At 51.4% G+C, this 26169-nt stretch overlaps 1 pseudogene; it reads right to left on the bottom strand.

Moving 5' to 3' along the window:
* Positions 1 to 589: 589 nt before the first annotated feature.
* On the bottom strand, positions 590 to 25495 carry LOC116366030 (E3 ubiquitin-protein ligase RNF19A pseudogene; annotated as a pseudogene).
* Positions 25496 to 26169: the final 674 nt, after the last annotated feature.

The raw sequence follows: 26169 nt of genomic DNA, 5'->3' as shown, positions 1-26169 counted from the left end.
TTTTTAAGCTAGCTAGCGGATCTAGTGTTGTCGCTGGAACTTAATTGTTTTTAAAGGTGAATAACTTGCAGAAAGTAATCTGTTACTTCAGTAAAACAAACTAAACCATATTCATACGGTGTTTTATAACTGATCAAATGGTCATATCTGGGTCAGGAAATCCAATAATTTCTTCAGCTACCAAGAAAATGTATCTGCACCGACCGCCATCTGCTCAGGGTCGTTTTCCTTGTTGGAAGGTGACCCTTCGTCCATGTCTGAGGTAACTGAGCGCTCTGGAGCAGGTTTTCATCAAGGATCTCTCTGTGCTTCAGTCTGTTCATCTTTGTCTTGATTATCCCTGCTCAGCAGGCCCAATACATTATGGGTATTGGGTGGGTGGGGTTATATCCTTCCTGTTTGGCCCTGTCCGGGGGTGTCCTCGGATGGGGCCACAGTGTCTCCTGACCCCTCCTGTCTCAGCCTCCAGTATTTATGCTGCAGTAGTTTATGTGTCGGGGGGCTAGGGTCAGTTTGTTATATCTGGAGTACCTCTCCTGTCCTATTCGGTGTCCTGTGTGAATCTAAGTGTGCGTTCTCTCCTTCTCTCTTTCTTTCTCTCTCTCGGAGGACCTGAGCCCTAGGACCATGCCCCAGGACTACCTGACATGATGACTCCTTGCTGTCCCCAGTCCACCTGGCCATGCTGCTGTTCCAGTTTCAACTGTTCTGCCTTATTATTATTCGACCATGCTGGTCATTTATGAACATTTGAACATCTTGGCCATGTTCTGTTATAATCTCCACCCGGCACAGCCAGAAGAGGACTGGCCACCCCACATAGCCTGGTTCCTCTCTAGGTTTCTTCCTAGGTTTTGGCCTTTCTAGGGAGTTTTTCCTAGCCACCGTGCTTCTACACCTGCATTGCTTGCTGTTTGGGGTTTTAGTCTGGGTTTCTGTACAGCACTTTGAGCTCAGACACGCCCTGTGTGTCTGAGGTTCAGTCTGCCCTGTGTGTGTCTGAGGTTCAGTCTGCCCTGTGTGGGTCTGAGGTTCAGTCTGCCCTGTGTGGGTCTGAGGTTCAGTCTGCCCTGTGTGGGTCTGAGGTTCAGTCTGCCCTGTGTGGGTCTGAGGTTCAGTCTGCCCTGTGTGGGTCTGAGCTGAGGTGTACAGTCTGCCCTGTGTGTCTGAGCTGAGGGTCACAGTCTGCCCTGTGTGTGTCTGAGCTGAGGTTCAGTCTGCCCTGTGTGTGTCTGAGTTGAGGTTCACAGTCTGCCCTGTGTGTCTGAGCTGAGGTGTACAGTCTGCCCTGTGTGTCTGAGCTGAGGTCCTTACCCGCAGTCTGCCCTGTGTGTCTGAGCTGAGGTGTACAGTCTGCCCTGTGTGTGTCTGAGCTGAGGTTCTGACCCGCAGTCTGCCCTGTGTGTCTGAGCTGAGGTTCTGACCCGCAGTCTGCCCTGTGTGTGTCTGAGCTGAGGTTCTGACCCGCAGTCTGCCCTGTGTGTGTCTGAGTTGAGGTTCACAGTCTGCCCTGTGTGTGTCTGAGCTGAGGTTCTGACCCGCAGTCTGCCCTGTGTGTCTGAGCTGAGGTTCTGACCCGCAGTCTGCCCTGTGTGTCTGAGCTGAGGTTCTGACCCGCAGTCTGCCCTGTGTTTCTGAGCTGAGGTTCTGACCCGCAGTCTGCCTTGTGTGTCTGAGCTGAGGTTCTGACCCGCAGTCTGCCCTGTGTGTCTGAGCTGAGGTTCTGACCCGCAGTCTGCCCTGTGTGTCTGAGCTGAGGTTCTGACCCGCAGTCTGCCCTGTGTGTGTCTGAGCTGAGGTTCTGACCCGCAGTCTGCCCTGTGTGTCTGAGCTGAGGTTCTGACCCGCAGTCTGCCCTGTGTGTCTGAGCTGAGGTGTACAGTCTGCCCTGTGTGTCTGAGCTGAGGTTCTGACCCGCAGTCTGCCCTGTGTGTCTGAGCTGAGGTGTACAGTCTGCCCTGTGTGTCTGAGCTGAGGTTCTGACCCGCAGTCTGCCCTGTGTGTGTCTGAGCTGAGGTTCTTACCCACAGTCTGGGGCGGGGCACCAGCGACAGTCAGGGTCGGTCACCAGCCATCGCCTCAACATGAACTCCTCGTACTTCTCCATGAGGGGCTGGTCTCCCAGGATGATGCGTATGTCGTGGGGGTTGAACCGCTCAGAGCACTCTGGACAGCTGATGTTGACGCGCGACTCACTGATCTCTATTCGTAAGTACTGGCGCAGGCAATCCGCACAGGAGCGGTGGTGGCAGGTCATGATGTCCGGGAAACTGTCCCTAGAGTGACGTAGAAGGCACAGAGGGCACTCCAGCAGCTCTCGACCCCGGGAGGAAGAGGAAGAGGAGGAGGAGGATGACGCCCCGAGGGAGGAGGTGCAGGCAGCTCCGGCCACTGAGAAGGCAGAGTTCTTATCGTTCAGCGTGAGGTCTGAGTGGATGCTGTCTATGCTGGCGATACCAACCACCCCTCCTTCCCCATGGAGCTCCATGGACTTCCTCTTGGGGTCCCGGCGCCGTCTGAACAGGTTCCCCATGGACAGGCGTCTCTTCTTGGGGACCTTCTTCACGGAGGGCAGGCTGACTGAGGAGGAGGACTGAAGGTCCCGGTCAGAGCCCATGGTTTGGTGCTTCTGGAGGTTCATCATGGCTCCAGTGGGATTCGGGGGGGGCTGCCCAACCCCTCACATGGACAGGGTTAGGGAGGCCGGGGAGAGACTGGAGGGGAGGCCGGGGAGAGACTGGGGGTGGGGTTGGGGACAGGGGAGGGGGTCGGGGACTGGGGAGGGGGTCAGGGGTCTAGTGGGGAACAGGGTTTAAGCCATGGTGGTTCTCGTCAGTCCTTTCCTGGGTCTTCGGGGCTCCTTGTTCTGTCCGTCTGAGGAGAGAAGGAACAAGCTGTTAACAAGTATTCAAAAACCGTCTAGTGGGCCACCCCCAGACTACCGTCTAGTGGGCCACCCCCAGACTACCGTCTAGTGGGCCACCCCCAGACTACCGTCTAGTGGGCCACCCCCAGACTACCGTCTAGTGGGCCACCCCCAGACTACCGTCTAGTGGGCCACCCCCAGACTACCGTCTAGTGGGCCACCCCCAGACTACCGTCTAGTGGGCCACCCCCAGACTACCGTCTAGTGGGCCACCCCCAGACTACCGTCTAGTGGGCCACCCCCAGACTACCGTCTAGTGGGCCACCCCCGACTACCGTCAAGTGGGCCACCCCAGACTACCGTCTAGTGGGCCACCCCAGACTACCGTCTCTCTAAACTCCAGTGTAATGTCCACACACACTACAGACCCTTTAGCCAAATACATTTAAACTAAGTTTCACAATTCCTGACATTTAATCCTAGTAAAAATTCCATCTTAGGTCAGTTAGGATCACCACTTTATTTTAAGAATGTGAAATGTCAGAATAATAGTAGAGAGAAGGATTTCGTTCATCACATTCCCAGTGGATCAGAAGTTTACATACACTCAATTAGTATTTGGTAGCATTGCCTTTAAATTGTTTAACTAGTGTCAAACGTTTCGGGTAGCCTTCCACAAGCGTCCCACAATAAGTTGAGTGAATTTTGGCTCATTCCTCCTGACAGAGCTGTAACTGAGTCAGGTTTGTAGGCCTCCTTGCTCTCACACGCTTTTTCAGTTCTGCCCAAAACATTCCTATAGGATTGAGGTCAGGGCTTTGTGATGACCACTCCAATACCTTGACTTTGTTGTCCTTAAGCCATTTTGCCACAACTTTGGAAGTATGCTTGGGGTCATTGTCCATTTGGAAGACCCATTTACGACCAAGCTTTAACTTCCCTGACTGATGTCTTGAGATGTTGCTTCAATATATCCACATAATTTTCCTTCCTCATGAAGCCATCTAATTTGTGAAGTGCACAAGTCCCCCCTGCAGCAAAGCACCCCCACAACATGATGCTGCCACCCTCATGTTTCACTGTTGGGATGGTGTTCTTGTTCTTGCAAGCCTCCCCCTTTTTCCTCCAAACATAACGATGGTAATTTGTTTCATCAGACCAGAGGACATTTCTTCAAAAAGTACGATCTTTGTCCCCATGTGCAGTTGCAAACCGTAGTCTGGCTTTTTTAATGGCGGTTTTGGAGCAGTGGCTTCTTCCTTGCTGAGCAGCCTTTCAGGTTATGTCGATATAGGACTGGTTTTACTGTGGATAAAGATACTTTTGTACCCGTTTCCTCCAGCATCTTCACAAGGTCCTTTGATATTGTTCTGGGATTGATTTGCACTTTTCGCACCAACGTACGTTCATCTCTAGGAGACAGAACGGGTCTCCTTCCTGAGTGGTATGACGGCTGTGTGGTCCCATGGTGTTGTGTACTTGTGTACTATTGTTTGTACAGATGATCGTGGTACCTTCAGGCGTTTGGAAATTGCTCCCAAGGAACCAGACTTGTGGAGGTCTACAATTGTTTTTCTGAAGTCTTGGCTGATTTATTTTGATTTTCCCATGATGTCAAGCAGAGGCACTGAGTTTGAAGGTAGGCCATGAAATACACCTCCAATTGACAGAAATTAATGTAAATCAGAAGCTTCTAAAGTCATGACATTTTAACCCTCTGAACCACTAGGCTACCCCCCTCCCGCCTCTGAACCACTAGGCTACCCGCCTCTGAACCACTAGGCTACCCGCCTCCCCCCTCCGAACCACTAGGCTACCCCCCTCTGAACCACTAGGCTACCCGCCTCCCCCCTCTGAACCACTAGGCTACCCGCCTCCCCCCTCTGAACCACTAGGCTACCCGCCTCCCCCCTCTGAACCACTAGGCTACCCGCCTCCCCCCTCTGAACCACTAGGCTACCCGCCTCCCCCCTCTGAACCACTAGGCTACCCGCCTCCCCCCTCTGAACCACTAGGCTACCCGCCTCCCCCCTCTGAACCACTAGGCTACCCGCCTCCCCCCTCTGAACCACTAGGCTACCCGCCTCCCCCCTCTGAACCACTAGGCTACCCGCCTCCCCCCTCTGAACCACTAGGCTACCCGCCTCCCCCCTCTGAACCACTAGGCTACCCGCCTCCCCCCTCTGAACCACTAGGCTACCCGCCTCCCCCCCTCTGAACCACTAGGCTACCTGCACCCCCCCCCCCTCCTCCTCTAACCACTAGGCTACCTGCCTCAGGGTGCCATTCTGTTACAGCAATTCAGTTCCCGGGTGTAAATCCACTTAACGTAGTTCCAAAAACAACAAGAGATGAGTTGGAAGTGAATGTGTGATGTCATAGGTGACACCCCACTCATTCTGCTGAGAGTTTAATCTTCATTTCAGAGCAGACGTGGACACAAACTGAGGGAGATTTTACCTGAATTTTATTTTATTTTTTTACAAATTCTTCCAGTAAAATTTGTTTTAGTAAAAATGTTCAATATGAATGGTTTAAAGTAATGATTGTGCATATAGAGTTGGATGGTTTGTTCAACTTTAAAATGTAATGTTTTTTGTTTAAAAAAAAGGTTTACAATGCAGAAATATCTCCGTCATTTCCTGGTTCCTATAATTCTAATAGTTCACCTAATTTTCAGTTTGTGACAAAACAAGCAACGTATAGATAATCATTGTACCGCCTAAATTCGCTGTGAAATATATTTTCCATAACCATATTGTATTCTCAGCTGGTGTGCAAAGCCGAAAGTAAAAGACGCAAAAAATTTACTTAACAGGAAGTATTGAAATAGCGCACATAGAAGAGATCTACGGCTTCTTAGACTGGCTTTTAATGAGAATGACAGCTCTATAAACACAAAATGTCTATGTGAATTTGGTTGGGTCGCCCAAAGTGACACATTGCATCTTTAAGTGACACATCTGATCCTCAGAGCAATTCCTTTACTGTGGAATTACCCTACAGTCCTTTACTGTGGAATTACCCTACAGTCCTTTACTGTGGAATTACCCTACAGTCCTTTACTGTGGAATTACCCTACAGTCCTTTACTGTGGAATTACCCGACAGTCCTTTACTGTGGAATTACCCTACAGTCCTCTACATAACAGCCTTCTGACAAGAGCCCTCAGCTCTTTCTCCAGGATATTACTTCCTAACCCACTTCAAAAGACCAATGGTGCACTTCCTCCTTTGGGGCTGCTCTGAACCCTAACTACTACGGTGAAATAGCACAAGAGGATTCTCTTAAAAACGAGGAGTGAGAAGGACAGCGCTTTCCAAAAGGAGGGAGAATAGAGGATATTGCATTTCAGTCAGAATATCCTGACAGCTGTACTGGTATGTGTTCTTCACCAGGAGCAGATGTAGAGTTGTACTGTGTTATTCTGATGGGGGTTTGGGACAGGTCAACTAGCTAGCCCGTCTCCAGACAGGGTTTCAGAAGCCTCGCAGAATGAAACACTCAGCTCATTTGGACAAGAACGGAAGTCAGCAGAGAGGAGTTATTCAAACTCCTCACACAGCTTTATTAAGACGATAAACTAGAACCAGCTGGGCCCTGGCCTGAGAAAAGGTGCCTGAGAGAGTTAAGGAGGGAGAGAGAGGTCCAACCCATACTGCTACAGTCTTCTCCCTCAGCTCTAGTCCGGAGGTCCAACCCATTCTGTTCTCAGCTCTAGTCCTGTGGTCCAACTCTAGTCCTGTGGTCCAACCCATTCTGCTCTCAGCTCTAGTCCTGTGGTCCAACTCTAGTCCTGTGGTCCAACCCAGTCTGCTCTCAGCTCTAGTCCTGTGGTCCAACCCAGTCTGCTCTCAGCTCTAGTCCTGTGCTCCAACCCATTCTGTTCTCAGCTCTAGTCCTGTGGTCCAACCCATTCTGCTCTCTCAGCTCTAGTTCTGTGGTCCAACCCATTCTGCTCTCAGCTCTAGTCCTGTGGTCCAACTCTAGTCCTGTGGTCCAACCCAGTCTGCTCTCAGCTCTAGTCCTGTGGTCCAACCCAGTCTGCTCTCAGCTCTAGTCCTGTGCTCCAACCCATTCTGCTCTCAGCTCTAGTCCTGTGCTCCAACCCATTCTGCTCTGAGCTCTAGTCCTGTGGTCCAACCCATTCTGCTCTCAGCTCTAGTCCTGTGGTCCAACCCATTCTGCTCTCAGCTCTAGATAACACAAACACAATGTAGGTGACGAGCCTGCTGTGTTAAAGGGCTCCCACTAGATAACACAGCCACAAGGTAGATGACGAGCCTGCTGTGTTAAAGGGCTCCCACTAGATAACACAGCCACAAGGTAGATGACGAGCCTGCTGTGTTAAAGGGGTTCCCACTAGATAACACAGCCACAAGGTAGGTGACGAGCCTGCTGTGTTAAAGGGCTCCCACTAGATAACACAGCCACAAGGTAGGTGACAAGCCTGCTGTGTTAAAGGGGTTCCCACTAGATAACACAGCCACAAGGAGGAACCAGAGCCTGCTGTGTTAAAGGGCTCCCACTAGATAACACAGCCACAAGGTAGGTGACGAGCCTGCTGACCTACCTGTTCCTGGTTTACATCACACTTCCTGTGAATGGTAGGACTGTCGCCCACCACCGCCAACACTTGGTCTGGAATGCAAATGGTTAGCCAGCGTGAGCTAGCTACCGAGCTAGCATACTAAACTCTGTAGCACAGACTAGATCCTCCATATGACGCTGAGATCAAAAGTGCATTGTGGGTAGTTTAGAAAACTTCCGGATATAAGTTCATGTAATAACCCGAAAACACAACTACGCTTGTACTTCTAGGTAACCAGATGGTGACTACAACTAAGTTATTAAGTCTCACCGGTGAGAAACAACTCCTGCTTCCTGCCGTTACTCTCCAGACGGCTCTGCTGCGTTCCTGGAATCCAGTCTTAATCTGCCGCTTAAATAAACACAGGAAAATATGTTTTCCAAAACATGGACGCAGGAACAGCAACTAATAATGAAGCCCAGCGTGCCTCAGGAGAATGATTACCATACTACTGCAGGACGGTAAGGTCTAGCATCAACACCCTTCAACAAGCGGAGAGCTCATCCCGTCCACCTCCCCCCTAGACCTCCCGTCCACCTCCCCCCCTAGACCTCCCGTCCGTCTCCCTCCCCCCCTAGACCTCCCGTCCGTCTCGCCCCCCCCAGACCTCCCGTCCGTCTCCCTCCCAGACCTCCCGTCCGTCTCCCTCCCAGACCTCCCGTCCGTCTCCCCCCCCAGACCTCCCGTCCATCTCCCCCCCAGACCTCCCGTCCATCCCCCCCCAGACCTCCCGTCCATCCCCCCCCAGACCTCCCGTCCATCTCCCCCCCAGACCTCCCGTCCATCTTCCCCCCAGACCTCCCGTCCATCTTCCCCCCCAGACCTCCCGTCCATCTTCCCCCCCAGACCTCCCGTCCATCTCCCCCCCAGACCTCCCGTCCATCCCCCCCCAGACCTCCCGTCCATCCCCCCCCAGACCTCCCGTCCATCCCCCCCCAGACCTCCCGTCCATCCCCCCCCAGACCTCCCGTCCATCTCCCCCCCAGACCTCCCGTCCATCTTCCCCCCAGACCTCCCGTCCATCTTCCCCCCAGACCTCCCGTCCATCTTCCCCCCCAGACCTCCTGTCCATCTTCCCCCCCAGACCTCCTGTCCATCCTCCCCCCCAGACCTCCTGTCCATCTCCCCCCCAGACCTCCCGTCCATCTCCCCCCCAGACCTCCCGTCCCATCATGTGATCTCAAATGCCCTGAGACTCAAGACCTTTAAGTTCTCTCCATAGCTGTTAAATTCTCTAGAAGAGCTGTTGATTCCTCTCCATAGCTGTTAAATTCTCTAGAAGAGCTGTTGATTCCTCTCCATAGCTGTTAAATTCTCTAGAAGAGCTGTTGATTCCTCTCCATAGCTGTTAAATTCTCTAGAAGAGCTGTTGATTCCTCTCCATAGCTGTTAAATTCTCTAGAAGAACTGTTGATTCCTCTCCATAGCTGTTAAATTCTCTAGAAGAACTGTTGATTCCTCTCCATAGCTGTTAAATTCTCTAGAAGAGCTGTTGATTTCTCTCCATAGAGCTCCATAAACACTTGAGAAGTCAAAAGAGCCTTCCCTGTGAAAGAATGATGTGAGGGACTGGAGTCCTGACAGAGAGAACATGTAGTTCTGAGTAGGAAGTTAATTTGTTGACAGTGGCCCAAAGACATTGACTCACATTCAAAACTACACAGTGGATTACTGGACATTTAGAAGGCCCAGAGAGACATTTCCCAAACCTTTTACCGCTGGTTAAATATTTACTGACCGACCGACCCTCAGAGACAACAGGGAGGGTTGTCTCCCGACCGACCGACCCTCAGATACAACAGGGAGGGTTGTCTCCCGACCGACCGACCCTCAGATACAACAGGGAGGGTTGTCTCCCGACCGACCGACCCTCAGATACAACAGGGAGGGTTGTCTCCCGACCGACCGACCCTCAGATACAACAGGGAGGGTTGTCTCCCGACCGACCGAGCCTCAGATACAACAGGGAGGGTTGTCTCCCGACCGACCGAGCCTCAGATACAACAGGGAGGGTTGTCTCCCGACCGACCGAGCCTCAGATACAACAGGGAGGGTTGTCTCCCGACCGACCGACCCTCAGATACAACAGGGAGGGTTGTCTCCTGACCGACCCTCAGATACAACAGGGAGGGTTGTCTCCTGACCGAGCCTCAGATACAACAGGGAGGGTTGTCTCCTGACCGAGCCTCAGATACAACAGGGAGGGTTGTCTCCTGACCGAGCCTCAGATACAACAGGGAGGGTTGTCTCCTGACCGAGCCTCAGATACAACAGGGAGGGTTGTCTCCTGACCGAGCCTCAGATACAACAGGGAGGGTTGTCTCCTGACCGAGCCTCAGATACAACAGGGAGGGTTGTCTCCTGACCGAGCCTCAGATACAACAGGGAGGGTTGTCTCCTGACCGACCGAGCCTCAGATACAACAGGGAGGGTTGTCTCCTGACCGGCCGACCCTCAGATACAACAGGGAGGGTTGTCTCCCGACCGGCCGACCCTCAGATACAACAGGGAGGGTTGTCTCCCGACCGGCCGACCCTCAGATACAACAGGGAGGGTTGTCTCCCGACCGGCCGACCCTCAGATACAACAGGGAGGGTTGTCTCCCGACCGGCCGACCCTCAAGATACAACAGGGAGGGTTGTCTCCCGACCGGCCGACCCTCAGATACAACAGGGAGGGTTGTCTCCCGACCGGCCGACCCTCAGATACAACAGGGAGGGTTGTCTCCTGACCGAGCCTCAGATACAACAGGGAGGGTTGTCTCCTGACCGAGCCTCAGATACAACAGGGAGGGTTGTCTCCTGACCGAGCCTCAGATACAACAGGGAGGGTTGTCTCCTGACCGAGCCTCAGATACAACAGGGAGGGTTGTCTCCTGACCGAGCCTCAGATACAACAGGGAGGGTTGTCTCCTGACCGAGCCTCAGACACAACAGGGAGGGTTGTCTCCTGACCGAGCCTCAGACACAACAGGGAGGGTTGTCTCCTGACCGAGCCTCAGATACAACAGGGAGGGTTGTCTCCTGACCGAGCCTCAGATACAACAGGGAGGGTTGTCTCCTGACCGAGCCTCAGATACAACAGGGAGGGTTGTCTCCCGACCGGCCGACCCTCAGATACAACAGGGAGGGTTGTCTCCCGACCGGCCGACCCTCAGATACAACAGGGAGGGTTGTCTCCCGACCGGCCGACCCTCAAGATACAACAGGGAGGGTTGTCTCCCGACCGACCGAGCCTCAGATACAACAGGGAGGGTTGTCTCCTGACCGAGCCTCAGATACAACAGGGAGGGTTGTCTCCTGACCGAGCCTCAGATACAACAGGGAGGGTTGTCTCCTGACCGAGCCTCAGATACAACAGGGAGGGTTGTCTCCTGACCGAGCCTCAGATACAACAGGGAGGGTTGTCTCCTGACCGAGCCTCAGATACAACAGGGAGGGTTGTCTCCTGACCGGCCGACCCTCAGATACAACAGGGAGGGTTGTCTCCTGACCGGCCGACCCTCAGATACAACAGGGAGGGTTGTCTCCTGACCGGCCGACCCTCAGATACAACAGGGAGGGTTGTCTCCTGACCGGCCGACCCTCAGATACAACAGGGAGGGTTGTCTCCTGACCGGCCGACCCTCAGATACAACAGGGAGGGTTGTCTCCTGACCGGCCGACCCTCAGATACAACAGGGAGGGTTGTCTCCTGACCGGCCGACCCTCAAGATACAACAGGGAGGGTTGTCTCCTGACCGGCCGACCCTCAGATACAACAGGGAGGGTTGTCTCCTGACCGGCCGACCCTCAGATACAACAGGGAGGGTTGTCTCCTGACCGGCCGACCCTCAGATACAACAGGGAGGGTTGTCTCCTGACCGGCCGACCCTCAGATACAACAGGGAGGGTTGTCTCCTGACCGGCCGACCCTCAGATACAACAGGGAGGGTTGTCTCCTGACCGACCGACCCTCAGATACAACAGGGAGGGTTGTCTCCTGACTGAGCCTCAGATACAACAGGGAGGGTTGTCTCCTGACCGGCCGACCCTCAGATACAACAGGGAGGGTTGTCTCCTGACCGGCCGACCCTCAGATACAACAGGGAGGGTTGTCTCCTGACCGGCCGACCCTCAGATACAACAGGGAGGGTTGTCTCCTGACCGGCCGACCCTCAGATACAACAGGGAGGGTTGTCTCCTGACTGAGCCTCAGATACAACAGGGAGGGTTGTCTCCTGACTGAGCCTCAGATACAACAGGGAGGGTTGTCTCCTGACTGAGCCTCAGATACAACAGGGAGGGTTGTCTCCTGACTGAGCCTCAGATACAACAGGGAGGGTTGTCTCCTGACTGAGCCTCAGATACAACAGGGAGAAAACACCACCCACAACCAGAATGTCATGCCTATAGCTCAGAGGCCAGTCTCTCTCAATGACCTCTCAGTAATAATGTCATCTTCTATAGTTTCTGGCAGTGTGAGACGAGGTCCAGGCCTCGACGAACACAAACCTCCTCCACCTTCAGATAAATCCCTTCTAAATGAGGAGCAGGGACACTCCAGCAGCCAGATACATCGATGGACAACATAGTTGGGCCCACTAGCTCCAAACGAGCCACCAAGCTTAGACACTGAAACCAGACTGACAGGCCCAATACAGAACCACAACGACGGTGACATTATGAACCCAGACTGACAGGCCCAGTCCAGAACCACAACGATACGGTCAGGGAGACATAATGAAACCAGACTGACAGGCCCAGTCCAGAACCACAACGACGGTGTCATAATGAAACCAGACTGACAGGCCCAGTCCAGAACGACACCGGCGGTGTCCTAATGAAACCAAACTGACAGGCCCAGTCCAGAACCACAACGATACGACCAGGGAGACATAATGAAACCAGACTGACAGGCCCAGTCCAGAACCACAACGACGGTGACATAATGAAACCAGACTGACAGGCCCAGTCCAGAACCACAACGACACCGGCGGTGTCCTAATGAAAGCACCAACATTTCCGTATCAAACAGGAGAGATTCCAGTGTAAATAGATGGCGTGTCTGTCACAATAGTCCAGGGTTATGGACCAGCAGCCCCAGCAACACTAAACCCTCAGAACAAACAGCAGACCACAGTCGTAACCTAACTGGAGAGAGCAAACTGGCCACATTCTTATCATGCTCTGGTCAATTCAGCCCTTCTGCACATTCCTGTGCTGCTGTGGGGAAAGGAGTGGCACGTGGCCAGGGTATTAGTGGGAAGTGGGGACAGACAGGACAGGCAGGCCAGGGTATTAGTGGAAAGTGGGGACAGACAGGACAGGCAGGCCAGGGTATTAGTGGGAAGTGGGGACAGACAGGACAGGCAGGCCAGGGTATTAGTGGAAAGTGGGGGACAGACAGGACAGGCAGGCCAGGGTATTAGTGGAAAGTGGGGTCAGATAGGACAGGCAGGCCAGGGTATTAGTGGAAAGTGGGGTCAGATAGGACAGGCAGGCCAGGGTATTAGTGGAAAGTGGGGTCAGACAGGATAGGCAGGCCAGGGTATTAGTGGAAAGTGGGGACAGGACAGGCAGGCCAGGGTATTAGTGGAAAGTGGGGACAGACAGGACAGCCAGGCCTGGGCATTAGGGCTTTAGTGGGGACAGACAGGACAGCCAGTCCTGGGCATTAGGGCTTTAGTGGGGACAGACAGGACAGCCAGGCCTGGGCATTAGTGGAAAGTGGGGACAGACAGGACAGCCAGGCCTGGGCATTAGGGCTTTAGTGGGGACAGACAGGACAGCCAGGCCTGGGCATTAGGGCTTTAGTGGGGACAGACAGGCCATGGTACCCCCCTGTATATAGCCTCCACATTGACTCTGTACTGTACTACCCTGTATATAGCCTCCACATTGACTCTGTACCGGTACCCCCTGTATATAGCCTCCACATTGACTCTGTACTGTAATACCCTGTATATAGCCTCCATATTGACTCTGTACTGTACTACCCTGTATATAGCCTCCACATTGACTCTGTACCGTAATACCCTGTATATATGATGCTACCACCATGCTTCACAGTAGGGATGGTACCAGGTTTCCTCCAGATGTGACGCAAGGCATTCAGGCCAAAGAGTTCAATCTTGGTTTCATCAAACCAGAGAATCTTGTTTCTCATGGTCTGAGAGTCCTTTTGTTGCCTTTTGGCAAACTCCAAACAGGCTGTCATGTGCCTTTTACTGAAAAGTGGCTTCCTTCTGGCCTCTCTACCATAAAGACCTGATTGGTGGAGTGCTGCAGAGATGGTTGTCCTTCTGGAAGGTTCTCCCATCTCTGTACCGTACAGGGTTAGTGTTCTCTATATGTACCGTAAAGGGTTAGTGTTCTCTATATGTACCGTACAGGGTTAGTGTTCTCTATATGTACCGTACAGGGTTAGTGTTCTCTATATGTACCGTACAGGGTTAGTGTTCTCTCTATGTACCGTACAGGGTTAGTGTTCTCTCTATGTACCGTACAGGGTTAGTGTTCTCTATATGTACCGTACAGGGTTAGTGTTCTCTATATGTACCGTACAGGGTTAGTGTTCTCTATATATGTACCGTACAGGGTTAGTGTTCTCTATATATGTACCGTACAGGGTTAGTGTTCTCTATATGTACCGTACAGGGTTAGTGTTCTCTATATGTACCGTACAGGGTTAGTGTTCTCTATATGTACCGTACAGGGTTAGTGTTCTCTATATCTACCGTACAGGGTTAGTGTTCTCTATATGTACCGTACAGGGTTAGTGTTCTCTATATATGTACCGTACAGGGTTAGTGTTCTCTATATGTATGTACCGTACAGGGTTAGTGTTCTCTATATATGTACCGTACAGGGTTAGTGTTCTCTATATATGTACCGTACAGGGTTAGTGTTCTCTATATGTACCGTACAGGGTTAGTGTTCTCTATATGTACCGTAAAGGGTTAGTGTTCTCTATATGTACCGTACAGGGTTAGTGTTCTCTATATGTACCGTACAGGGTTAGTGTTCTCTATATGTACCGTACAGGGTTAGTGTTCTCTATATGTACCGTACAGGGTTAGTGTTCTCTATATGTACCGTACAGGGTTAGTGTTCTCTATATGTACCGTACAGGGTTAGTGTTCTCTATATATGTACCGTACAGGGTCAGTGTTCTCTATATGTACCGTACAGGGTTAGTGTTCTCTATATGTACCGTGCAGGGTTAGTGTTCTCTATATGTACCGTATAACTCAGATATACTATCTGACTGTCAGCCATGTAAAGGGTTATAGCGTCAGTATAATGGGCTAATAGCATAGTCTTATTTGGAGTGTCGTGTGACACACACACACACACACTACTGCCCACTTCATGTACAATACAAACATGTGTGCAGCAAAGACAAATGAAAACATCCACATCCATTGTTCTGTCGTTAAAGCCACTATGACAGACAACAGAACAGGAATGTTTCCAACCCCAACAAAGTCAGTCTCTCTCCTCTCCTCTCCTCTCCTCTCCTCTCCTCTCCTCTCCTCTCCTCTCCTCTCCTCTCCTCTCCTCTCCTCTCCTCTCCTCTCCTCTCCTCTCCGGCTGTAAAGGAGAGGAAATGAGGTAAGCACCCAGGCATCCCTGGCCCTGGTCCACTGGGGAAGAATGGAAGAGGGGGAGAAACAGAGGACTGAGGAGAGGAACGAAGGAGTGAGGTAAACTTGACTGATCCCGCAAAGAAACGCTCCTCCCGCAAAGAAACGCTCCTTCCGTAAAGAAACGCTCCTCCCGCAAAGAAACGCTCCTTCCGTAAAGAAACGCTCCTCCCGCAAAGAAACGCTCCTCCCGCAAAGAAACGCTCCTCCCGCAAAGAAACGCTCCTTCCGCAAAGAAACGCTCCTCCCGCAAAGTCAGGGACAGCCAGAGAAGCAGGATAAACACACAGCTAACAGCTACTATAAATTGTGTTGTGCAGATCAGGGGGAACCCCCCCTACTCACCCCCAAGCTGTTAAAAATATCCCTCAGTAAGAGGCAGATAAGTCAATGTTGGAAAAGTAAACCCCCCCCCCAAAAGAAACCCAGACCAGCAGCTCAAATGCTCACACATTGAGAACCCACAGACAGTAGGCCTCATCTTTACACTGATGCACATTTGAGCAGGCGTGCGTTGACATGACAAGGCCTTTCGGTTATCCCTTGAAGCTGACACCAGTTCCAGAGGATCTGTAAGGCCAGAGGAAGAGAGCCTTCAGAAGTACCACGAGTTGGACAGCAGAGTGAAGGAAAAGCAGCCAACAAGTGCTCAGCATATGTGGGAACTCCTTCAAGACTGTTGTAAAAGAATTCCAGGTGAAGCTGGTTGAGAGAATGCCAAGAGTGTGCAAAGCTGTCATCAAGGCAAAGGGTGGCTCCTTTGAAGAATATAAAATATATTTTGATTTGTGTAACACTTTTCAGGTTACTACATGATTCCACATGTTATTTATAGTTTTGATGTCTTCATTATTATTCTACAATGTAGAAAATAGTAAAAAATAAAGATCAGATTTTTGGCCTAAATCACCCAGCCGTAGATGAGGTTCTGTTTGGCCCAGGCTATATCAGCCAGCCCTAGATGAGGTTCTGTTTGGCCCAGGCTATATCACCCAGCCCTAGATGAGGTTCTGTTTGGCCCAGGCTATATCACCCAGCCCTAGATGAGGTTCTGTTTGGCCCAGGCTATATCACCCAGCCCTAGATGAGGTTCTGTTTGGCCCAGGCTATATCAGCCAGCCCTAGATGAGGTTCTGTTTGGCCCAGGCTATATCAGCCAGCCCTAGATGAAGTTCTGTTCCCCTGTTTGGTCCAGTCCTGGAAAAAGAGACCCTAAACCCTGCCAGAACCATCTGCAACCCTCGTCTCTCTGCCAGTTGTTAAATAGCTCAAAATAGGCTCAATGTTGTTGCTTCTGTAGTGAGAGAGCCACAATATGTAGGTAATATGGTCCTCTGTAAACAGCAGTCTGAATGCCCATCATTACCATGCCTGTTCAGGAATATCTCTGCCTGACAGGTCACTACATTTTCAAGGTGGCCCAAAGTTAGATTTAAAAAGGAGAGCACTTCTCGGGCCAACTTGGACTCTATAATAAGATTTGGTAATATTTCCCAGACACCACCACTCTCATCCTGCTCTCAGCAGGCCCACAGCTGTACCCAGATGGCTGCTTGGATGGCTCACTTTACAGTTCAGTGGAACACCCACCTTGAAATCCACTACAAACAATCTGTCAACAACGATAGATTAGCTTGGAAAACAGAGCACTGCACTGTGAGGTCCACGGTTTAGGTTAGGACAAGACAACGATATATTAGCCTGGGAAACAGAGCACTACACTGAGGTCCACGGTTTAGGTTAGGACAAGACAACGATATATTAGCCTGGGAAACAGAGCACTACACTGAGGTCCACGGTTTAGGTTAGGACAAGGGCTGGAGTAAATCAATTCGGGAAATAAAAGTTAACAGGAAATTGAATTTCAAATGATTTCCTGAATTGTATTCAAATGTAATGGGACCAGGGTTGAGAAACAGAGTGGATGAAGCCTGGCTTGTGTCTCAGAGTACCATCGTGTTCTGCGGGGCAGTAATATAGTGGAATCAGAACGTGGAAACCACTAGGTAATACACAGATCTCTGCTCAACATAGAATCACAAGGTTATCGGCCTCTCTGGTAGAGCCGAACCAAACATAGTTGACTACAAAATACAAAGTGGCCAGTGTGTCTTTGCCAAGCAACGTATAAAAAGGATGGTTGAAATGAAAACTGAGATGATTATTCGCATTAAAATATAAATCCAGTAGGCTAGAGGCCTCTTTCACAATCACACTATAACTGATTCCAGAGGTTGACCCAAAACAACGCCGTCGAAAGAGAGGGTGCCGGAGCGGTCTTCTAGTGAGGCTTTGGAGGCACGCACACCACCCACCGCTTCCCAGTATATTACTCGCTAATGTCCAGTCGCTAGTTTTTTAAAAAGTCAACGAAATCAGGACAAGAGTTGCTTTCCAAAGACATATCCTGGATCGTAACGTACTCTCTTTCACGGAGACGTGGCTAGCTGGGGACATGCTGTCGAAGTCCGTGTACAGCCAACGGGATTTTCAGTGCATCGCGCCGACAGGAACAAACATCTCTCCGGTAAGAAAAAGGGGGCGGGGGTGTATGTTTTATGATTAACGACTCATGGTGTAATTGTAACAACATACAAGAACTCAAGTCCTTTTTGTTCACCTGACCTAGAATTCCTCAAAATAAAATGCAGACCGTATCATCTCCCAAGAGAACTCTCCTCGGTTATAGTTACAGCTGTGTATATACACTGGACTCTATGCAAACAGGAAACCATTTATCCTGAGGCTGTATTTATTGTAGCTGGGGATTTTAACAAAGCTAATTTGAGAACAAGGCTTCCTAAATTCTATCAGCATATCGATTGCAGTACATGAGCGAGTAACACGCTCGACCACTGCTACTCTAACCTCCGCGATGCATTCAACACCCTTCTCCCACCCTCCTTTTGGCAAATCTGACCATGACTCCATCTTGTTGCTCTCCTCCTATAGGCAGAAACTAAAACAGGATGCGCCTGTGCTTAGGTCTATCCAACAATGGTCTGACCAAATCGGATTCCAAATCGGATTGTTTTGATCACGTGGACTGGGATATGTTCCGGGTAGCCTCAGACAATAACATCGACGTCTACGCTGACACGGTGAGTGAGTTTATAAGGAAGTGTATAGGAGATGTTGTACCCACTGTGACTTAAAACCTTCCCTAACCAGAAACTGTGGATTGATGGCAGCATTTGCGCACAACTGAAAGCACGAACCACCGCATTTAATCATGGCAAGGCGACTGGAAACATGGCCGAATACAAACAGCGTAGTTATTCCCTCCGGAAGGCAATCGAACAAGCAAAACGTCCGGTATGGAGAAAGTAGAGTCACAATTACAGGCTACATCTCCGTGCCGGGGTGGGAAGGGACCTCTCTACTACAGACCGCGTCACCGTGCCGGGGAGGGGAGGGATCTCTACTACAGACCGCTTCACCGTGCCGGGGAGGGACCTCTACTACAGACCGCTTCACCGTGCCGGGGAGGGATCTCTACTACAGACCACGTCACCGTGCCGGGGAGGGACATCTCTACTACAGACCACTTCACCGTGCCGGGGAGGGACCTCTCTACTACAGACCACGTCACCGTGCCGGGGAGGGACATCTCTACTACAGACCACTTCACCGTGCCGGGGAGGGACCTCTCTACTACAGACCACGTCACCGTGCCGGGGAGGGGAGGGACCTCTACTACAGACCACGTCACCGTGCCGGGACCTCTACTACAGACCATGTCCCCGTGCCGGGGAGGGGAGGGACCTCTACTACAGACCACGTCACCGTGCCGGGGAGGGACCTCTACTACAGACCACGTCACCGTGCCGGGGAGGGGAGGGACCTCTGCTATAGACCACGTCACCGTGCCGGGGAGGGGAAGGACCTCTACTATAGACCACGTCACCGTGCCGGGGAGGGACCTCTACTACAGACCACGTCACCGTGCCGGGGAGGGACCTCTACTACAGACCACGTCACCGTGCCGGGGAGGGGAGGGACCTCTGCTATAGACCACGTCACCGTGCCGGGGAGGGGAAGGACCTCTACTATAGACCACGTCACCGTGCCGGGGAGGGACCTCTACTACAGACCACGTCACCGTGCCGGGGAGGGACCTCTACTACAGACCACGTCACCGTGCCGGGGAGGGGAGGGACCTCTCTACTACAGACCACGTCACCGTGCCGGGGAGGGGAGGGACCTCTCTACTACAGACCACGTCACCGTGCCGGGACCTCTACTACAGACCATGTCCCCGTGCCGGGGAGGGGAGGGACCTCTACTACAGACCACGTCACCGTGCCGGGGAGGGACCTCTACTACAGACCACGTCACCGTGCCGGGGAGGGGAGGGACCTCTGCTATAGACCACGTCACCGTGCCGGGGAGGGGAAGGACCTCTACTATAGACCACGTCACCGTGCCGGGGAGGGACCTCTACTACAGACCACGTCACCGTGCCGGGGAGGGACCTCTACTACAGACCACGTCACCGTGCCGGGGAGGGGAGGGACCTCTCTACTACAGACCACGTCACCATGCCGGGGAGGGACCTCTACTACAGACCACGTCACCGTGCCGGGGAGGGACCTCTACTACAGACCACGTCACCGTGCCGGGGAGGGGAGGAACCTCTACTACAGACCACGTTACCGTGACGGGGAGGGGAGGAACCTCTCTACTACAGACCACGTTACCGTGCCGGGGAGGGGAGGAACCTCTCTACTACAGACCACGTTACCGTGCCGGGGAGGGGAGGAACCTCTCTACTACAGACCACGTCACAGTGCCGGGGAGGGGAGGAACCTCTACTACAGACCAGGACCTCGTGCTGAGAGACCAGGACCTCGTGCTGAGAGAGTGGAGGGGAGGGACCTCTACTACAGACCAGGACCTCGTGCCGGGGAGGGACCTCTACTACAGACCAGGACCTCGTGCCGGGGAGGGGAGGAACCTCTACTACAGACCAGGACCTCGTGCCGGGAAGGGGAGGAACCTCTACTACAGACCAGGACCTCGTGCTGGGGAGGGGAGGAAACTCTACTACAGACCAGGACCTCGTGCTGAGAGACCAGGACCTCGTGCTGAGAGAGTGGAGGGGAGGGACCTCTACTACAGACCAGGACCTCGTGCCGGGGAGGGGAGGAACCTCTACTACAGACCAGGACCTCGTGCCGGGGAGGGGAGGAACCTCTACTACAGACCAGGACCTCGTGCCGGGGAGGAACCTCTACTACAGACCAGGACCTCGTGCTGAGAGACCAGGACCTCGTGCTGGGGAGGGGAGGAACCTCTACTACAGACAAGGACCTCGTGCTGAGAGAGGGGAGGGGAGGGACCTCTCTACTACAGACCAGGACCTCGTGCTGAGAGAGTGGAGGGGAGGGACCTCTCTACTACAGACCAGGACCTCGTGCTGAGAGAGTGGAGGGGAGGGACCTCTCTACTACAGACCAGGACCTCGTGCTGAGAGACCAGGACCTCGTGCTGAGAGACCAAGACCTCGTGCTGGGGAGGGGAGGGGAGGAACCTCTACTACAGACAAGGACCTCGTGCTGAGAGAGTGGACTATGCAATATGAGAAGGGTAGTAATATTTGGGTGAATGTAGTGGCTTCAATTCAATTCATTCTCTTTCCTTCATCTGTTCTGACAGGATGCCATCTCTGCCCCCTTGAAAAGCTGGACCAGCTGGCCTCAAAACAACAAATGTTTCATTCTAATTTAGCTCCAGTGCCACCAGCCTAAGTCAGCCAGCCATTCAGCCAGCCAGTCATTCAGCCAGCCGACTCTGAACCACACTGACAGACAGGGACGAGGGTCGGGGCAGGCCGCGTTATCACCTCCCTGTATGTAGCCACGTTATCACCTCCCTGTATATAGCCACGTTATCACCTCCCTGTATATAGCCACGTTATCACCTCCCTGTATATAGCCACGTTATCACCTCCCTGTATATAGCCACGTTATCACCTCCCTGTATATAGCCACGTTATCACCTCCCTGTATATAGCCACGTTATCACCTCCCTGTATATAGCCACGTTATCACCTCCCTGTATATAGCCACGTTATCACCTCCCTGTATATAGCCACGTTATTACCTGGTACTTCCTGTATATAGCCACGTTATCACCTGGTACTTCCTGTATATAGCCACGTTATCACCTGGTAGTTCCTGTATATAGCCACGTTATTACCTGGTAGTTCCTGTATATAGCCACGTTATTACCTGGTAGTTCCTGTATATAGCCACGTTATTACCTGGTAGTTCCTGTATATAGCCACGTTATCACCTGGTACTTCCTGTATATAGCCACATTATTACCTGGTACTTCCTGTATATAGCCACGTTATCACCTGGTAGTTCCTGTATATAGCCACGTTATTACCTGGTACATCCTGTATATAGCCACGTTAATACCTGGTACTTCCTGTATATAACCACGTTATCACCTGGCACTCCCTATATATAGCCACGTTATTACCTGGTACTTCCTGTATATAGCCACGTTATTACCTGGTACTTCCTGTATATAACCACGTTATTACCTGGTACTTCCTGTATATAGCCACGTTATTTTTACTCTTTATTTTTATTCGTTATTCACGGTGTCACTATTTCCATTTTCTCTTGATGGAAATGGACCCTGTAAGCATTTCACTGAGTCTTCACCTGTTGTTTACACCTGTTGTTTACACCTGTTGTTTACACCTGTTGTTTACACCTGTTGTTTACAGGTGAAGCATGTGAAAAATACAATGGGAGTTGATTAGAAATAGCAGCCCTGTTACCAGGCAGTGCTGTGCCTGGACACATTTAGAGCGGTTTAACGACAGACAGATAAACTATCAGCAGCTTGGCCCCTAGCAGGCCTATATAAAGAACCTGTTAAATCTCAACACATCCCGGTTAGGAGATGGAGGATTTTACACACTGGGCCTCTGATGTCCTGCCCTGCCCCCTGACGCCCTGCCCCCTGACGCCCTGCCCCCCTGCCCTGCCCTCTGACGCCCTGCCCTGCCCTCTGACGCCCTGCCCTGCCCTCTGACGCCCTGCCCTGCCCTCTGACGCCCTGCCCTGCCCTCTGACGCCCTGCCCTGCCCTCTGACGCCCTGCCCTGCCCTCTGACGCCCTGCCCTGCCCTCTGACGCCCTGCCCTGCCCTCTGACGCCCTGCCCTGCCCTCTGACGCCCTGCCCTGCCCTCTGACGCCCTGCCCTGCCCTCTGACGCCCTGCCCTGCCCTCTGACGCCCTGCCCCCTGCCGCCCTGCCCTCTGATGCCCCCGCCCTGCCCTCTGATGCCCCCGCCCTGCCCCTTGACGCCCCCGCCCCGCCCCCTGACGTCCCGCCCCCTGACGTCCCGCCCTGCCCTCTGATGCCCTGCCCTCTGACGCCCCGCCCTGCCCCCTGACGCCCCGCCCCCTCCCCGCCCTGCCCTCTGTGACCTTTAATTGCCTACAGTCTGTAAGCTGTTAGTGTCTTAATGTCCATTCCACAGGTGCATGTTCATTAATTGTTTATGGTTCATTGAACAAGCCTGGGAAACAGTGTTTAAACCCTTTACAATGATTTTTACGACTTATCTTTGAAAGACAGGGTCCTGAAAAAGGGACGTTTCTTTTGTTTTTGTTTAGCCGAGTTTACTTTTGAAGCTCATCTCCTGAAGAACCTCTCCCTTTCCTTCTGTCACCACACTACCGAGGCTGTGGGACAGCCAAGAAATCATCATGTAGTGGAACAGGTTCGAACCCTCAGCCTTCTGGTCCCAAGCCCAGCGAGCCATCAACTGTGCCACAAAAAAAAACATTTATAAGAGAGAGTGGATATCCACATTTATAAACCTGGGTTGTTACACAACTCCCTCCTTCCACAAGGACAGTTTTACAGCGCCTCTTAAGGGCTCTCCACAGTGATTTCCCAATCTGCTCAAATCGGCACTACGGAGCGCCATTCGCTTCGCGTTCCAAAAATTGTCACAAAAGTACATTGGCAGGTGGGCAGCGCCCGTACCGATAGCTTCATAACCACAAAACTGTGGTTATACGCTATACATTCAAAAGTGTGTGGACACCCCTTCAAATTAGTAGAGTCGGCTATTTGGCCTTACTGAAGAGCTCAGTGACCTTCCCAATAAGGACACAGGGTGCCACCTTCCCAATAAGGACACAGGGTGCCACCTTCCCAATAAGGACACAGGGTGCCACCTTCCCAATAAGGACACAGGGTGCCACCTTCCCAATAAGGACACAGGGTGCCACCTTCCCAATAAGGACACAGGGTGCCACCTTCCCAATAAGGACACAGGGTGCCACCTTCCCAATAAGGACACAGGGTGCCACCTTCCCAATAAGGACACAGGGTGCCACCTTCCCAATAAGGACACAGGATGCCACCTTCCCAATAAGGACACAGGATGCCACCTTCCCAATAAGGACACAGGATGCCACCTTCCCAATAAGACACAGGATGCCACCTTCCCAATAAGACACAGGATGCCACCTTCCAAATAAGACAGTTCATCACATTTCTGCACCGGTCAACTGCAAGTGCTGTTATTCTGAACGTGGAAAAAGTCTACGAGCAACAACGACTCAACCGCAGAGTGGTAGGCCACACAAGCTCACAGAACGGGACCGCAGAGTGGTAGGCCACACAAGCTCACAGAACGGGACCGCAGAGTGGTAGGCCACACAAGCTCACAGAACGGGACCGCAGAGTGGTAGGCCACACAAGCTCACAGAACGGGACCGCAGAGTGGTAGGCCACACAAGCTCACAGAACGGGACCACCGAGTGCGGAAGCCTGTAAAGTGTGTCCTCAGTTGCAATATTCCCTACAGAGTTCCAAACTGTCTCTGGAAGCAAAGTCGGGACAATAACTATTTGTCGGGAGCTTCAGTGAAATGGTTTCCATGGCAGAGCAACTTAAGATCACCATGCGCAACGCCAAGCGTCGGCTGGATTGGTGTAAACTCACCGTCATTGGACTCTGGAGAAGTGAAAAAGCGTTCTCTGGAGCGATGAATCACGCTTAACCATCTGGCAGTCCAACGAACAAATCAGGGTTTGACAGATGTCAGTAGAATGCTACCTGCCCCAATGCATAGTGCCAACTGTAAAGTTTGGTGGAGGAGGAATAATGGTCTGTTTTTCATGGTTCCGGCCCCTTAGTTCCAGTGAAGGGAAATCTTAACGCTACAGCATACAATGACATTCTAGACGATTCTGTGCTTCCAACTTTGTGGCAAACGTTTGGGGAAGGCCCTTTCCTGTTTCAGCATGACAATGTCCCTGTGCTCAAAGCGAGGTCCATACAGAAATGGTTTGTCGAGAACAGTGTGGAAGAACTTGATTGGCCTGCACAGAGCCCTGACCTCAACCCCATCCAACACCTTTGGGATGAATTGTAACACAGACTGCGAGCCAGGCCTAATTGCCCAACATCAGTGCCCAACCTCACTAATGCTCTTGTGGCTTAATGGAAACAAGTCCCTGCAGCACACAGCAATGTTCCAACATCTAGTGGAAAGCAACTCCAAATGAATGCCCATGATTTTGGAATATGATGTTCGACGAGCAGGTGTCCACATACTCTTGGCTATGTAGTTTAGTTAGCCTCTATGAATGGGTTAGATCCCACCCACATGAAGGCTAAAGCGAGCATAGCGGAATACAAGTACTAGTTAAAACATACTGTTACAGGGACGCGCTCACCGGCCAAAATAAACACACCGTAGTTAGTTGATGCAACCGTCCGTTCACGTCCCGACACCGAAGTAATGAAACAGGCAGGTTTGTGAGGCTCGAACCCTCAACCTTCTGGTCCTGAGCCCAGCGCGTCATCAACAGTAACACAAAAAAAACATACCGGCACATAAAGTCGATACAATTACAACAATTCCAGATAACACAGTAAGATATTTAGGAGCATATGGCCTCCTCAAAATGGTAGCACAGTAGAGTCATGTCAATAGCTTGTTGGATAACAATTTAAATCCACCGTCTGACCAAACAAACATGGATATAACTAACCCCAATTAAGATACAAATAGGGTATTGATTGTGTTACATATCTATAAAATGGAAACAGTGTCTCTACAAGAGGCAGACAGAGCAGAATCGGCCAGAGGGATGTTTAGCTAGCTAGCTAGCAACTGCATGGACTGTTCAGAAAGACAGGAAAAATCACCTTCAAGTGCTGTTAACGTACCGTTTAACAACTGTAATTCCGTCTGTCCTGGTCAAATGTCAACAAAACATTATTTCTCTTCAACATGCCCACCCCCTCGAGAAATCCTTCTTTAATCTACTTTTCCGTCGCGTCCCACCTTCTTCCGTTCTGAGCTGATCAAAAGACGGGTCGAGTTCTCGTCCAAACAGAAAGTTCACACCTTCTCGCGAGATCTCGGCCAAGTCATCGTAAGTCTGGAGTTTGGCTCGACATTATGTTTACTTTCATATGAAACATAAGTAATACCCTTCCATCAATCATGAAAAGTCCCATAGAGAGCAAACTTTGAAATAGTCATGGTCATTTTTAAATACATACAGTGATACTTTAATTTACACAGAACGATCATCAAGAACTACTGTAAGTTACTGTTACAAAAGAGTCCTTTCATTGCACCTACCATCATGATTTACATTATTCACATGCTTCTCATAACTGTCAAGAGTTGAGAGATGCTTTCGGGAAAACTTTCAGGCTTCAAGGAATTTGGTTGTCCATGTTACAGACATAAATCTGACAGGCCTATCAGAAGGAATATCCAGGAGTTAAAACTAGAGAGTAGAGAGAAGACACCCCCCCCTGGTGTTAACTTGCAGCACAGTCCGTCTTTATAATAACTGACCTGGAATAAACAGAGTTTACTGTTGATGAGTTTTCTAGCTCAAAGTACAAATTTAGTATTTTATTAGGATCTCCATTCGCTAAAATATCAATACACACTTTTTTATACATTTATGCCTTCATGTGTTCCATGTATCAAGTAACTCATTATAACAGCAACACTGCAGCCATTCGTTTTCCCCATATATTACGACCCTTTGCTCTACTGTTACCATTGCTTTGTCTAAAC

This window comes from Oncorhynchus kisutch, unplaced genomic scaffold (assembly GCF_002021735.2).
Source record: "Oncorhynchus kisutch isolate 150728-3 unplaced genomic scaffold, Okis_V2 scaffold1341, whole genome shotgun sequence".
Lineage (NCBI taxonomy): Eukaryota > Metazoa > Chordata > Actinopteri > Salmoniformes > Salmonidae > Oncorhynchus > Oncorhynchus kisutch.
The sequence above is the reverse complement of the archived record's forward strand: the minus strand, read 5'-3'. Positions and strand labels throughout refer to the sequence as shown.